The sequence below is a fragment of the Thermobia domestica genome, chromosome 4 (assembly GCF_964235325.1).
Source record: "Thermobia domestica chromosome 4, izTheDome1.hap1.1, whole genome shotgun sequence".
Taxonomy (NCBI): domain Eukaryota; kingdom Metazoa; phylum Arthropoda; class Insecta; order Zygentoma; family Lepismatidae; genus Thermobia; species Thermobia domestica.
The window spans coordinates 238,375,927-238,392,728 of NC_137457.1; the positions used below are offsets into that span (position 1 = coordinate 238,375,927).

Below are 16,802 nucleotides of genomic sequence, written 5' to 3' on the forward strand. Positions count from 1 at the left end.
CCTCAGTTTTAATATTTAATTAGTCATGATCAAATTAACTAATTAATTATTTCGTCTAATATTTCATCCATTTTGTAATACTCAGTTTTACGTGTTTTTTTTACAGAACATGCAGACTTGTGAAATCATTTTCATCGTTATAATAGTATCAGGTGCTCTTATCGTCCTAACACTTATCGCATTTGAAATATACAGGATTATAATGGGGAAAAGAAAAGAACGAAAATAAAGAATAGAATTCACAATCAAGGTAATACATCGAGTATATACACTATCAATGGGCAAGTTTTCACAAAGACCCTAACCCTATTCACATTAATAACCATATATTAACAACACTCATGCCTCAACATGATTTTCTTCAAACGCGTTCTTGCGCAACACAAACCGACCTACATTTATATGCACAATGTCAAGGCTTATCAAGGTCAAACACACACACAGGAAACACTGACTATTTTAACAAATCTTCTCTCACCAACACACCACAACAAAATTTAGAAACCACCTTCTCTGAAGATTGTCCTTTACCCAAAATTGAATCCTTACCACAACCCCTTCCGATTTTTTCTGGTCAAATTACGAACATTTGTCAAACAGAAAAAGGAACCATTCCGATACGCAAGAAATCCAGCAAGTAATTTCTATTGTTAAAACGACAAAACTATAACACCCTGTGAATGCCTTTTACTAAAAAACGATTAACTAATTTTGTGACAAAATATCATCATCCGACACTGATAGACTTACCAGAAAACGACGATTAAACATAATTTTTAGAAGAAGACCGACACGGATTTTACACCCAGACATTACAGAAAGGACTGCAATAGATCAGTTATTCTCCTGGCAATAAGTATTTCCTCTCAACTCACCATCATGCAGTGTGAACCTTCATCATGAGTACTTGCGCCATAATTAACAACGAGTGAATAAATTAGTGAAATGTGATATCAAATATTTTGCTGACAAATAGTGTTTTAAGTGCAAGTTTTCACAGAAATCTAACGTTAAAGTGTAGTGTCTTTTGTTTACAAGTGCAAAATGAAGTGAGTTCAAAGATAAGAAAGTAATTACTTTGGTTTCTAAATTATTTATTAACAAAGATGTGTTCATTGAGTGTGAAACTCTTTATCAGCAGATCATATGTACTACAGCGTCGGTTCAAAGGTATCTCACTAGCTAAGAGGACCAATTTTAACCTATCCCGCTCAGAACAAGAAAGACCGCAGACATTCAGTCATTGGTGATAGGTGGAATGTGTATTTATGTGATTCACTGTGGTGTTGTTCTACTGTTTTATTCTTAAGTCGCCAGATGGCAGCATATACTGGAAAAAATTTTAAATCTAATGACTAAGTACTAGACAAACTTTATTTCAATAAGTCCTTGTGAAGTAAACTGATATTACAATTTTAAATACCATAAAAAGCAAAAGACAATATTTAGAACCATTAATACAATATATATATATATATATATATATATATATATATATATATATATATATATATATATATATATATATATATATATATATATATATACAAAGAAGAACAGTAACTTCAAAGATTCTTATTAGCTTTGGTGTTATATCATTATTCTCTTATCATCAGAACATTGCACATAGTGAATCATTAACATTGAATTTCACATTTAATATTTTATCTATTTACATCATATCTATACTATATATATATGTGTGTGTGTGTATGTTCATATTTAATTTTCATGAAAAATACATTTTTCTTTTTTTTCGATAGCACGAATATGTCCAAGTTTTAATTGCCTGAGGATGTTATGGTACTTGGGTTTAGTTCTTCGTAACGATTCAATACATTATATTTTAAAAGTAGTTTATCTTTATTTTATTTACATAATCACTTGTGTTTATTAATTTTATTACTCGACAAAGTTTAGAAAAGAATAGCGTGATGAGAATTATCTACAATTTTTACGAATTACTGTCTTTTCTAGCAAACCAAATACTACAAGCAAGTAATATTAAGTTAAAAGAATTTACATATTGTACCATTATATCACTGTTAGATAATTACCATTTAAATCGACATTTCAATGCCGGAATTATATCAGCAAATGTTTGTAATGTTGTAAGAATGTTTGTACTCACCTTTTCTAGAAATTTCTTAGATTGACAAAATTTAAATTATCCGGTAGATTGAGTCTTGAGATTTTAAGGATTTTTGGTCAGCAGAATGTTCTTCTCGACCTGGTTTTCTCAAAGGTTTCCAAGTGCTGGCTGGAGCCATTGTTGTTTCGAAGTATCTCTGAAATCTGCAATCTCATGTTTCCGGCTGCATAAAACTGTTTCCTTGGAAATGGAAGTAGTAGTAGAGTCCGGTAGTCAGTTGAGCGCAGACGAGAGCCGCTACGAATTAGTAAACGTAAAGAGTCATGAACCGTAAACAGACGAACACATCTTGTTTTCGATACAGTACTACCTACGAAGTAAAGAAACAATAATCCACTTAAATATAAAATGTGTTCGGAAATTTCATGAAAAATTCTTGCTATTAAGTGTTTCGATTACCAAGTTTGATACTTCCAAGGACATTTTATGACATCCGAAACGGAGCTGCAGAGAGGGACTCTTGAGAACATGGATCCAACAGTACCCAAGGTATGACATTCTCTTTGGCAAGATTTCCTTTCTTTTATCCCACACAATTTTCAGACATTTAAGTACCTCCAAACTAAAAACACATAACTCTATGTCAAATAAATTGATCTGACACGAACTTAAAGCTTCTTTCTAAAATTAACATCAACCTTATTGGTCACTGCTCGAATTAGTATTAGTTTCATTGTACACAATTTTGCCTAAGTATAGGAGCATGTTCATAAGAGAAAATTCAGATGTTTTTCTAAGTTTGGTCTCATCTTTTCTCTTTAGCTACAATCTCCATACTCGTTTTGAACTAGAGTAGACCGGGCTAACAACACCACGTTGAACCATCAAGGACACAGGTTCCTATGCTAATTCGGTGTGAACGGTGTCAGGTACTTAATGCTCGTCATACATCCCATTGCAAGAGCACAAGTAATAGCGGATATTGTGCTGTCCCGCCTAATTTACACTTACCACCTAAATGTACCACTTGCAATGATCAGCACGCGGCATATAACTACAAGTGTAAAGCTAAACCAGAAGCTATTTAGGACCATCCAGAACTCGTAGTTTCACTACGGCGACCAGCACAAGCACATACTAATCCATATCGGATAGACGCACCTGTCTCGTTAGTTCAACTCTTGACTTTCCTGACTAGCTTTACAGAACATCTATCCCTTTATAAGGCCCCACCTCCTGCAGCAAATCATTCTTGCGGCAAAAACACTTTTCATGTTACTTTCATAGCCACTTATTAAGGAAATAGGGTTCATTTTCATAAATCCCATACAACTACTCTTGACTAGTTTACTCTATACCATGGCTGTCATTTTTCTGTTTCTCAATATCCGGTCTTTACCCAAAAACAAAATCTCATTTGAACAGCTTCTTCTTCCGGAGCGTGTCACAGTTTCCATACTTAATGAAACCTTCCTAACAAAATCACGAACATGTCGTTTACCACGATACACTATGTTGCACGCTGCAAATCTTATGCCTGCACTCCAAGCCAATGGGGGAGTGGCCATTGAATTTTCTCCTCATCTACCGTTTCGTCACATCATTATACAACGACACCTCTTCCGGAATATATCCTCGCCACTGTCTATTACAAAAACGTCATTATCACACTGGCAACAGTATACACCAGACCCAACTATCCTCTACCAGAGCAGTTCGTGCAATACATTTCAAAAATACTTATAAGACGTACATTATCATGGCTGATTTTAATATGCATAGCCTCACCGATGGACAAATTTTGTTAATCTCATTACCACCAATGCCACTCGAATCATACTTGATCTTCCACAAAAACCCTTCACATTTTAAACACAAAGCCTGATTTAGTCATAACCTCCGCAAACCTAGCGTCACAAATCACACTAGATATTCTTGGTCTTCTGGGTAGTGACCACTCTCCAATTAAACACACCTATCAGCCAAATACCACCACCAGGCATATTTGATCTCCGCCACTCTGCTTAAGCGTCCGTTACGATAAAGCTAACTGGGATAAATATCGCACACATATCTCTCACCTCACAGATTATATCAGTGAACCAAATACAGGAGAAGAATTAACTGCTGTCGTTGATAATATTACTTCAGCTATTCAAGAGGCCAGTCAGTTTTATAATCCAACTACGAAATCTCGACCATATCTTCCTAACTTCCGCCGCAATATCTCACACTGACCCAACGCTCACGCCAATTCTATAGAGATTATCTTGAGGCAAGCCTGAGGCACTCCGCCATCACCACCAACTACAACGTACTGTTTATAGTTACATTAAAGCGTATAAACTACGTAAATGGGTAAACACATGCAATAATCTATCCGAGACTTCTGATCCAACCAAATTTTGGAACCGTTTCAATGTATTATGACACAAATTTACTACCACACATGCGATTCTGCAAGGCGACACGCCTGTTTCCACCGATAGTGATAAGGCAAATGCTCTTGCAGATCACTTACAAGAGATTTTCACATCATCATCCGGCAATGCTCCAGTCGCTGCAGATAGTCTCAACACGTCCACACCGCACCTTCAACCAAACACTGCCCGTCTCTTACAGTCAGACACAGACATATCTCACCCCATTAGTGTTAACGAGATCTCACAGGTTCTCTACAACAAAAGTAATACTGCACCTGGTCTAGATAATATAATACACGCCACATGAAAGAATGTTTGCTTTGATATTACTCTTTCTCGCTAATATTTATACCTTCATCTTGCGCACAGGTTTCTTTCTTTTAACATGAAAAATCTCTAAGACACTCATGTTTCTAAAACCAAATAAACCACCTTAGAAAGTTTCCTCATATCGACCTATTCAGCTAAGCTCGACTTTCAGTAAGATCCTGGAGCGCATCCTGGTAAAACGACTCCATATCTATCTAAAAACCAAAGGTTAATTCCTATCACACAAGCCGGCTTCAGACCATCATACTCTGACCGACCAGCTTTTAAAACTCACATCACTTATTACTCAACACTACAATTCTGCAAAACCATCCTGTCTGGTCCTATTTTACTTAGAAAAGGCATTTGATAAAGTCTGGCACCACGGACTAATATACAAACTTCTTCAGTTTCGTCTTCCCATGTGCTACATCCCCCTAATTTACAATTTCATTACCAACCGTCTCGCTTCCATATCCATTCATGATTGTTTATCACATCCGATCTTTCTACTTACTGGAGTGCCACAAGGATCTGCATTATCTCATCTACTCTTCCTCTTGTACGTCGCTGATATCCCCAGACTACCTGATAAAGTTCATCTTTTTCAATGTGACGATGACACGGCTTTTCTTGGACTCGGAAACTCTATCCAACAGATCAATACCGTTCTCCAGCTTGCTACGGATCGATTCAGTATCTGGTGTAATCACTGAAGATTTACTATTAACGCAACTAAAACACAGGCCAAGGTTTTCTTATCTCCATGACGCATTGCCAGAGTTCGCAGAAACCCAAGTAGCTTATCTCTCCATGTAGATCAAGTGCTCCTTCAGGCCAAAAATAAAGTAACATATCTGGGAATTACCTTTGATCGCCATCTTACTTGATCGCAACATCTCAAAACAGTCACTACTAAAGCTTATAATTGCATCAATCTTTTGAAAAATCATCAAACGTTTTATCTTAGAACGCCACTCTTTCCGTACAGCTTATCGCATTAAGCTCCCTAGCCCTACGCAGGAACTTTACCGCCATATTCCTTTTCCAACTCTGAAATTTCATCTCGAAAAACTGCGGCTAACATACATTTCCAAACGCTTTCAAACTCGCCACCCATTACTCCAAGATACAATGCATTACTTAGCAGTTCATCCCAGGCCTCACACCTACTATTATCCATCACTGTCTCTACTGTATACATTATATCACTTCACGCTACAACCACCAGGCCCAACTTTACAATTTATTTCAGAATATCTTGTTCACGATCATCTTCCTCTTATCTATCCATCATTTCCTGCACAGTGATTACCTTTGTTTATTAAATTGGGCTCTTTATGTTCTCATCAGTGCCTAGAGCAGTCCCTAGCCTGAAGAATAAGCTGATTTGTCTCACTAACATCACCTAAAGTGTTGTATTTTGAATCGCATTTCACCTCATCTTTCATGCTTATTGAAATATTTTGAAATGTTTATGTTATTATTTCTATTCTTATATTTCACGCACATTTTTCAGTGCACGTTCTCATGTATTTCTAATCATAATGTTATCTTGTATATTTAACTTTGTCTTTCACCTCACCAAATGTTAAGGATCAAAGTTCCTTAAGTCACCACGTTTTATTCATTTGTTTTTGATAATTCGAAGTTAATAAATATTTAATGAAACTCTTAGCCCAACAACAGTAACCTTAGCCTATCCTCTCATTGCACCTCGTTCTAATAGAGGGCATAATCCTCTTAAAGGTGGCTAGCCCTTCTGGCTAGCATGTAAGAAATAAAAAATAATAAAAAAAATAAACAAACAATACTTGAACACAAGCACGCTATTACGTGAATATCGATTAATACCGAAATCATGTATAATTCAAAGACAGCTACAAATGCATAAACATTCAGTGTATTAAATTTACTTTTACGTATATGACAAACATAAACTGTGGTTTACAAAGCTATTCTATATCGTGAACCCACTCTATAATATCTCTAATCTCATTATCATACAAGTTAAAAACCTAATTTATCTAACTTTTCTCACACTATTATTTGCTTAACTATTTTGATATACTCTCTCATGATACTGATTCTTTAAAGCCTCTTGAGATGGCAACATAAAATAATGCTTAAGCTTTTCTAATTCAACGTGTTTTTCAGTAAGCCTATTACATTAAATAAACATTTTTTATCAGCTCAAGAGTCATCTTCGGCTAGGTATTAATACATCGAATGAATGTATTAATAAGTGCATATACGAGAGTTCAATAAGCTCGTGGAAATTGCTGGAGAATATTTGAAATTGTAAATTTTGCGTTCAACATCAACATATGTATTTTACTATTATTCAATAGTCACTTACATCAACTGCGAAGTTCCCGTGTCCTACGGTCCTCAGCTAACGAATTCGTCTTAACATAACATTTTTCTGTTTTGATAACGTCTATTAATGTAACCTTCTTTTCCCACTTATTCTTTCCAGTTACCACACCCTCTAGCACTATCCTTATGATACAGTTTCTTCTTTGCCAATGTTCCAAATAATTTATCTTCCTCTTTTCAATAATATATAGAACTGTTCTTTTCTCCCCCTCATTACGATCATCCCCTCATTCGTTTCCGCACGACCCAAATAATTCTCTCCATTCTTCTCCACACCCACATTTCAATGTTTCCTGTATTTTCATCATTTTTGCGTAACGTCTATATTCCTCACCCGTATCGTATAATACTTCGAGAGAAAGATTTTATGAATGTTTTCCTCAACTTTGTTATTCAAGGCTCCACCAAATAGATTTTTCTTCTTACTCGAGGATCCTTTCATTATTTCTGTGTTGCTGATATTTCACAATCGCACTTTAAACATTATTAGTAATACTAACTAGGTACCAAAAACTAGTAACTTCTATTTTCCCCCTGCTACTTTATATTTAACACCGACTGCTTCCTTCCTATCATCATGGCTTCTGTCTTTGTAACATTTAATATCATCCCATATTCTTCACAACCCTTAAAGTTCTCGAAGATCTTATTGATTTGTTTTCCAGATTACCCCACAAGTGCCTTATAATCTGTAAATGGTATGCGTATAATCATTCTACCTGATACCGAAATGCAGTCCTGATTATGTATGTTCTTTTATAATATCTCTTTCAGATGTATATTAATTAATGTTGGAATGAAACAGTATTCGTTTCGAACTCGCCTTCCAATAGCACTTCCTCGGCCATTTTCTTCCCTATAATAATACTTACCTTGGTTCATATAATAGAAGTTTCTTATGAGTCTTCGATCTTTCATTCCATCCCAACTTTCTTTAAAACTCCCAACAATTATTAGCAATTCACGTGTGCCAAATTCTTTTATGCATCAATAAATACAGTATACACATCTTTTCCTTTTTTCACTGATCACCCTTAATAATCCAATTGCACCTCTTGCACTCTTACCTCTTCTGAGCCTAAACTATGCTCCTCAACTTTTTTATTTGTTCTTCCATAGAACCATCTGTTTAGTTTGAAATCAAATATTTTGCTCCGTGCCTTATGACACTAACAGCTCTGTAGTCTTCACATCTGGCTGAGTTCAATTTCTTCGCCATTGTTATCATGATAGTCTTCAGATTTTCTTTGGTCACTCACCTGTTTCATGTATTTCATTGCCAAATCGGTAATTTTTTTTCTTACCCATTTCTCTCATATTCTTAATGAATTCTATCGGTTTATTATATATCCCGTTTACCTTTCCGTTCCTATTTTTTTTCAAACTCACCTCGAAGAGCACTAAGCCCTTTTATCAGACTCGCGCATTTCATTCTTTATTTCAACGTCTAGGCTACACCTTCTATGAGTACTCTCATATAAGTAACGAACATATATTTTCCACATCACTAGCACTCGTCTTCTCTCTTTGACTGTCTTAGCATTCTCATTTTTTGCTGCCATTTTAATACTAATACCTCCTTGTTTCCCCTGCAGTTCCATGTAGACTCATCTCCTAAGTTATTGTCGCATGTCTATAAATATGTTGTACAAATATAACTTGATACCAATTTATTCCCGTAATTCTTATAATGTTAATATGTATATAATCAGCAAAGACATGTATGTGGTAAATTTCATGTCAAAAGAGCAGTAAATAAGAACAATAAAACGAAAACAGAACTTTCTTGTCCATTTAGAAACATTTTGTATTTCTCACTCTAATTGTTGTATTTATAATTCTTTTCCTATGACATTTACCACAAATATGCATTTCCTGATTACACACATATTATCAGTATTAAAACTACGCTTCAAAACCACAATCAAATTATATTCTTACAAGAATACAGTTATAGATATGCGACAATCATTTTGGACATGAGTGTACATATCATCATATTTTACACTCTCTAGACCTTCTATGCTCTCTATTTTCCTTGTATAAATTATTTCCTTGTTCTGTCTGTTTCCCTGTGCAACTTGTTGTTTGGCTTTCTCTACATCTTTGTACCCTCTTCTGTATTAACCTGTTTCCACGTCTTCGTTTCCCTCATTTTCTACAACATTTGTTCTGTAACCCATTAGTTTCTAACCGTTTTCTATTCGACTCAACCTACTACTTTTTCTGCAGTTTGTTGTATGGAAAGTTTAATTTGTTCCCACCATCTATTACTAGTTACACCTATCGTCTCCTCCCTTGAATATTTTTTAGACTTTTTGAACAAAAAGAATTCGTTTTCAACATCTTTTGCCTACTTTTCTTCTGCCTATTTTTCTCACTTCAATCACTTTGTCCAGCACAAATTTATGATCGGAGAAAATGTTGGTCCTGGGGAGGGATTTGGCGTTCCTCTAGCTATTCCGATACCTCTGAATTATAATATATTTATTATCTGATACCTTCGGCGGTCTATTGAAGATTTCTAGCTAATCTTCTTTTGTGCAGATTGAATCAAGTGTTCCCAATTACTTGTAAATTATGTATACAGAGATTGACCAATTTCTCTCTTCTTTCATCGACTCTACTTTCCTGTTTTCTCCCACAACTGCAGTGAAATATATCATTACAATTACGTTCAATCTCCCCTTTCCTGTCTACCAGTCGTCCATTTTCTTATAATTTTCCTCTACTTTTCCCGCTGTATGCGAAGTCGTTGTTGCAATGGCTACCCTTCTCATTATCTGAATAAAACATTGTCTATCCTCCGCTTTTCAACACTACATTAGTTTCAAACCTAACTTCGAAAATTACAACCACATCTGGGTTATTGTATTTAATTTCTTCTTCAAGAATTTCTAACTTTAATCCTTTTGGCTTAGTACGTACGTTCCATGTCCCTATCCTAAACCCTTAACTCTTGCTTCTCTTTCTTCCTTTATTTATCTTCCCCAATTGTTACTTTCCCGTCCGATAGTTCTTTCCAAGACTATCCCGCAGATCCAAATGGGGGCATTTTACCTTCGAAACTATTTGTGGACCTCCGAAAGACCAATATACATATGTTTTCTTTTTGCTGTCAGCAAACTAGAGAAAAATATATTGGTAGTTTCTAGTTGCCTTCCACCCTTCAATATCAAAGCTGTTAAATTCACCTTAGTCAAGCGTGGTATTAACGTTCAAGTAGCAGTACCAAACACTATGACTTCTGTCAACCTTGCTACTGGAGAACTGGCGCTTTCTCCCAAAGAACTCTTCGTCTGGCCACTCCATTTAGAACAGTTTGGTACGGTGGCCCTTCTGATAGTACACTATTGCGGACATTGCTTTAAAATTTTGACGCCCCACACAATTATCCTCACTCGACACATAACGATTTTCGTAAAAGTGGTGTTTATCGCGAAAGTTAGTTAGGAGTTATAATTTGGAACACAACAAAAAGGTTTTTTAACTGCAATGAGTAATGAGAGTATTGATTTCACATTATATTTAATATTTCACATTTTTTCTTACAGTTTCTTGCTTAATTCGATAAAACATGGTTGTCGCGATACTTGGGGACAGTATCTGCTTGAAGAGATTTCGGGAGAAGAAATTGTCATGCTGGATGAGAAAGATCTTTTGAGCGAAGAAAGACAACATTTTATAGAAAAGGCAAAGAATGAGGTAGGTAGTCATTTAATTTTTGTATATAACTTATGTTTATGCTAAGGAGCTTTAGACTTCCCTACTCTAATATGCATAAGTACAGCATGTCTTATCAAGCTACTTAATTCGACTTTTACATCATCACGTTTCTCGTTCAACACCATAGTAGTCATTTTCTACAATGATTTGACGTTTCAAAAAGTCATTTTTGTCGAATGAATTTGTCAACAATGAATTTTACTCTCACGCTCTTCTTTCAACTAAAACTGATAGAATAGAATCCACTATCTCGCCGGTTTCAATATCTAACTTCGAACACTATCGAACAAACACTGTGATTGTGGGAACTGTAATTCTGATACTCATTTAGAGTCCGAAGTGTTAGTGTCACTTCGACGTCTAGTTCTCCTATCATGGAATAGACTGTCTTTCATTAGAAGTGGTAAAACTAATAAAAGAACATTTCTGTTTTATACTTCAATGCTATGATGCTAAAACTGTAATATATAGCAAGATGAACTTGCGTTAATCGATTCAGTAACTCAAGAACAGCTTTGAGTTCTACGCTCTAACTCTCCAATATACCCAAAAGTGGCCGAAACGTACTTTTATTGTCTGTCTGAAGATCAATCACGTGAAAGAAAAAAATGGTACTAGGCACGAATGTATACACGACTCCAAAAGTGCATTACCACCTGCAATTCTCCTTTTCCTGCAATAGCAGGCAACCCATAAAGCTCGGCGTTTGGGTTGGTTGCAAATTCGAAAGGCGTTCGACTAAACCTCAATTTTGTCACAAATATATCAGTGTGGCAAACTGCAAATAAAAGAATAAAACAAATTGTTAAAAATGACAATTTTATTTTTGTGATGGAGTTGGATGACATCGAAAGTTACAAAATGATTTACATAAGCAATTAAAACAAGAAGAATTGTAAGAAACAGATATAAGAAGAAAGCATTTCTCTTTTTCCCCCACCCCACCCCAAAAAGAAAGTCATAGAAAAAAAGTTATGTAATATAAAGGTTTCATTAAAAACATAACAGCACAAAAACAAATATCTACACGAAACGAAAAAGATAAAAACACAGAATAGGGGACACCAGTGGCTAGCAGACTAGCGGCGCTCCCATGTAAGATAAAGAGATGAGAGCCTAGTTGTAAACCCCATTGTTATAATAATAATAATAATAATAATAATAATAATAATAATAATAATAATAATAATAATAATAATAATAATTATAATAATAATTATTATTATTACTATTATTATTATTATTATTATAATTAAAAAGTCGTTTCTTTTCAAAATCTCTGATTCTGCCTAAGAGCATGAATGCATATAGCGATCATGTGTGCACGTTTTGTCAATGAACGGTCCCAAAGGCCAAAAGGGGTGGAAATCTTCAAGAGAGAGAAACAAAAAACTTTCTTATGGTAAGTTCTAGTTCAAAGTTCGAAGCACTTGCTTTTGCACGTGATTTTTTGTTTCTTTTTTCATGGAACACTAAAATTCTGGCGCCCAAGAAATTATACCATTTAGTATTGAAAATTTGTAAGTGGATGTAGTTTCATTGCAATTTGTGATAATAAAGATATTATGATTAGAAAACAATATTGTAAGAAGTAAGTTTAATATGTTCATCCATCGCAAGTCTTAGGGGCCCCTTATACCTAGTCACTCCCCGAATATCGATATAGAAAATTTAGAATATTCATGTCCATATATTTGCGATATCGAATGTTGATATAAGATACTACAGATATCGATGGTAGCGATATATCGACGTATCACAGGCCCAGGTCCGAGAACTCATGCTTGAAATATACCGGGATCAACAATGAAATTCTAAATAAGTTCTCCATTTCCGTATCCAATGTTGAGGGGGAAGGGTGTGAACCCGAATAGAAATTTTACGGAAAAAATGTTAAGATAAAAGTAGGTGTTCCGTTTCCCCTTGAATACAAAACTATTAACAGAAAAGTATTAGTGTAATTTACCTTTCACTTCTGTTTCTGATTGCCATCACAAATCAGCGACAGTAACCATACTTTACATAGTATACCAATACACGCTATAACTTTCCACAACCAAGCAAGTCAGAAGATGAATTTCCTGTGAAATTATAGTGGAATGTTCTACAAAATAGTCATAATTCATTGCCCATATTTCTATTACTAGTTTGGTACAGACTAAGAGCTACAAGACTAACAGAACTAGAAATCAGAGATCTCATTCCTTTTTTCTCTCAGACTAAAGACTTCTGCATTTTCCTGAGATTTTCATTTTCTTAATATAAGTCCCCTATCCTGGGCTAATTCTGGCTACCGCGGTTTCGAGGTAATCGGTAAACGAAAGAATAAAGTTCGTCGTTTCTCAAGCCTCGACAGTTTGTGAAAAGATATTTCACAGTTCATGTTGTTATTTGTTCGTTACAGGAATACTATTAGTTGACTCTATTCAAGGTGAATTACTGAACTTAATCATTTACAATTATTGAAAAATGAATAATTATTTTTAAACATAAAAAGTCATTACAGTTCAGTAGAATACAGTAATAGATGGAAGGGAATAAAGGGAAACTTTCGTTGTTATTGTTGAGATGTGCAAAGTGAATGTGAATAATGGGTGTTTATTCAACCATACTCTTGTCTGGAGGCGGATCTACGATGGACTTCTGAGGGCTTGGTGGCTTGTAATAATCCTACTTAAAGCTACTTTTACAAGCTCCAAACTCTGGAAAGGGTTATATATATATGAAATAACGAAGATTCCCATTCTGGGGAACAATCGTCCTGATCGCCCCTTGGTTCCGCCCGTGCTCTTGTGTGGCAGAATTTGAAGACATTTAGTTCGTGTTTGCTTCTGAAGATGCTGATCCTACTTTCTAGGGGTGGGCAGAGCAAGTTTTATTTGAAAACTTGCAAAACGTGCAAAGTTGAGCAAGTTTTATTTGAAACTTGACACGACTCGAAAAAGATTCTCCAATTGAAGTACCGTAACTTATTGTAACTTACATTTTGCCGCGATAACTTTGTTTTTGTTATGTATTTTTTGGGATGTTCATAAGAGAAGGAACTTACGAGTAACAAATTCGATTAGTGTAACACTTCGATTTTGATGAAATTTGGCAGGTAGATACTACACAGAAAATAATTGAATCGGTGTCTTTTATTTTCTGCGGAAAAGCGGTTTTAGGGGCAAAAGCTCAACCCAAAATTTTCAAAGTTGACACCCTAATAGTAGTAATGACAAACTGTGATATGTTGTAGATATTTTGACTCTGAGGAAAAGTGTTAATGTGCATAACCACTAATCACTGACTGTTTGACTACTATGAGGCCATTTTTTTAATTGTAACTGAAATAGGTGATGTTCTGAATTTCGGTAAAATGACTGAAACTTTGATATGTTTTAGTTATTGTGAATCTGAGAAAAAGTCCTAATGAACACAACGAATAATCACTGACAGTTTGACCACAACGAGGCCAGGTTTTAAAAGTAACGGAAAATGGTGATATTCTGCATTTCGGTTAAAATGACTGAAAATCTGATATGTTGTAGATATTGTGATTCTGAGAAAAGGTCTTAATGGTCATAACCAATAATCACTGACCGTTTGGCCACTACGATTCCACTTTTTTGAATGTAACCGAAATAGGTGGTGTTCTGGATTTCGGTAAAATGACTGAAACTTTGATATTTTGTAGATATTGTGATTGTGAGAAAAGGTCGTAATCGACACAACCAATAATCACTGACAGTTTGGCAAATACGAGGCCAGTTTTTGAAAGTAACGGAAAGTGGCGACATTCTGGATTTCGGTAAAAATGACTGAAACTGTGATATGGTGTTGATATGGTAATTCTGAGAAAAGGTCTTAATGGACACATACACTACTCACTGACCGTTTGGTCACTGCGAAACATCTTTTTTGAAAGCAGCCGAGTCGAAGATAGCGATAATCTTGTTCCTGTCAAAATGACAGAAAGAGTGATATGTTGTAGACATTGTCATCCTGAGAATAAATATCAATAGACACATCCACAAATCATTAACAGTTTGTTCACTATAGGGCTACTTTCCTGAAAACAGCATAGTATAACGATTTCTGAATTTCAACAAGGTTGAGTAAATTAAGATATGTTGATGATATCATCATGAGAAAAAGTCTTAATGGACACAATCATCGAATTATGAGCGTTTGGTAACTACAGATCCAGTTTTTTAAAAACAGCTTGGTATAACGATATTTTGATATCGGTGTAAATAAATGAAACTGTGATATGTTATAGATATCGTTATCCTGAAAAATTGTCTACGGCTTTAAAGGGTTTTCCTTCGTCCCGCAAGATAAATATCTGAATGTTGGCTATTCTTGAAAGAAGTTGGTCGCTACTCTCCCCATCTCTTTTCCAAGTTTTGGAATACTACTTTTCAGGGTTTCATACAATTCTACCAAAACAACAGTGTGTCCTTACCTTCTGCTGATTAAGAAATTGTGGCCCCGTAGGTACCGAATGATTGGTGGTTGTAGCCATTGAGTGTTTTTCTCATGATCACAATATCTACAACATATCACAGATTAAAGCAATTGTACCGAAATCCAGAGTATCGTTATATAACCACTACCAGGTTATAGAAGAATTTTTTGTGGACATTCTGTATATTTCGTAAAGACTGTGATTATTATTTTCGATTTGTACTTTATTCTGCGACGCATATAAGTTCTTTCTTCGGTGGGAATTGCTTCTTTCACACACAAGTGGACCAAGAAGACTTTCATCGCTTTTTCATATATATATTTAAAACATTGCTTTTGGTGAGAACATTTAAGTTAGTGACAAACCTTTTCATTGTTTCTTCCTGATTTAGTATATGCACAGTATATATTCTATAATTATTGGGAACTGAATTAAGTGTTTTCTTTAATCACTTATGGAAATATTGAAGTAGTTTCGAGAAATACTGGCTGACCAGATGTTCAAGTAACCAAAATGGCATCAATTGCGTTATTTTGCAGCACGTTATCTGTACTTTCTCACGCCAGAGTTATCGCAGTGTCTTGTGCATTGTTGGCAGTTGACTAAAATTAACATAAATTATTTTCCGTATTCTGTTTCTATGTGCCTACAGGTGAGTTGACTGAGTGATTTTTGGAATGAACTGCCAACACTTTCAGTCGACCATTACATACCGTACATTGAACTTTGGTGCTCAGGGAGTTTGACTCCGGTATTGTACGCTGCCACCACGCACGTTACATCGGGAACCAAATATGCTTTTGGGTTAAGGGGCATTAGCTATTAGCCGGTGAAGTACGTTTTCTTACGGCTAGCCCCAACTAGTGAAGTCCCAGGTTCACAAACCTTGTGTGTTTAAAAAGTTATATACGTGCCCTCCAACATTAGCATTGTACTTCTTTTTTTATTTTGCTGAAGAATCATCTTTACGCTTCAGCAACTGGATACCTCGTGGGACGATCCAGACAATTTTTCCCCAGGGCAAATCCCCGAAATGCATCAATGGTGCGAGAGAAGTATTTGTAGTGCAATCTGAATTATAATCTCACACACACACACACACACACACACACACACATATATATATATATATATATATATATATATATATATATATATATATGTATAAAGGGCTACATTGCCTTAAAAGGGCAAAGTGTAATTTCAGTGATGAAAATTATTATACATATTCTGTGTTCATTGTTGTGTTTAATCCTCTTCGCTATTTTTTATATAATAGTGTTCTAATAAAGAAATATTTTGTCATTTAATCCAGTGTGTTTTCGTTGTTTGTATGAGTGGTGTTTGTGTGCGTTATGGTCTGGATGAACGTCTGATCTTTCGTGAGGTTTTCGAGACGAGACACGCGAACCTCTTGGCACCT

At 35.3% G+C, this 16,802-nt stretch overlaps 1 long non-coding RNA gene across 1 annotated transcript in view; it reads left to right on the top strand.

Moving 5' to 3' along the window:
• LOC145683463 (uncharacterized) overlaps nt 1–16,802 on the top strand; it is a 151,984-nt gene that overhangs the window by 15,263 nt on the left and 119,919 nt on the right. Inside the window, exon 2 of the long non-coding RNA XR_014131111.1 lies at nt 10,758–10,908. This is a non-coding gene — a long non-coding RNA (uncharacterized LOC145683463). The remainder of the gene's footprint in view (nt 1–10,757; nt 10,909–16,802) is intronic.